The following is a 732-nucleotide window of genomic DNA, read 5'->3' as shown; positions in this document are numbered from 1 at the left end:
ATAAGTAAATATTAAAAAAAACAAGTTAAACAATTGATTTTTGTGTGTCACGGGGTATGTTGAATGCAGCACTGGTTCAAATTAGATGTTTGTTTTGTCAAAATACAAAGTCAACCGTTTTTTACGAATTAGGAACTCAAATTACCAATATTGACAAGCTAGAATATGAAATAAGAACCTCCTATCTTTTTTATTTCCTGAGATATTGCTCATGTACTGAATCAAACATAGTGGCCCCGCTCACCTCTATCCATTTTTGGAAATGCTCCCTTATATTGCCAGTAATATTGTCTATATAGACATTGTTATTGTCTATAACATGTAAATAACCAATTGAAATCTCAGGATGTCCCCCTAGTGGCTTTTTCAAGTATTAAAACATCATCTCGTTCTTTCGGTACAAAACTTCAAGCTGGTAAGTTGAGTCTTTAGTCTGCTCGAAATTGCATATTTTTTTAGACCCAAAAACAGCTTAGTTACTATACTTGATAAATTATAGTGAAATTCTATGGTATCGATATAGTAATTTATAATTTATTGGTTATTTCAAATGTATATATAAAACCTAAAAAAACTTATTTCGTTTTATGTCCTCCATGTGCGAAATTTTATAAGGCTTAGTAACCTACAACGAGCAGCAAACGAGTACATAGGTTGTAACTAGAAGAGATAATTGTTTGCTTTACTTCTTTATTTACTGTTCTATGTTTTAAGAAAATGAAGTTTAAGAAC

General features: G+C 30.6%; 1 protein-coding gene across 1 annotated transcript in view; it reads left to right on the top strand.

Moving 5' to 3' along the window:
* The window catches only part of LOC106471848 (MOB-like protein phocein), a 19,631-nt gene that overhangs the window by 13,966 nt on the left and 4,933 nt on the right, over nucleotides 1-732 (top strand). The window lies entirely within an intron of this gene.

Source organism: Limulus polyphemus, unplaced genomic scaffold, assembly GCF_000517525.1.
Source record: "Limulus polyphemus unplaced genomic scaffold, Limulus_polyphemus-2.1.2 Scaffold4902, whole genome shotgun sequence".
Lineage (NCBI taxonomy): Eukaryota > Metazoa > Arthropoda > Merostomata > Xiphosura > Limulidae > Limulus > Limulus polyphemus.
Note: the sequence above shows the minus strand (reverse complement) of the source record. Positions and strands in the feature narration are given on the sequence as shown.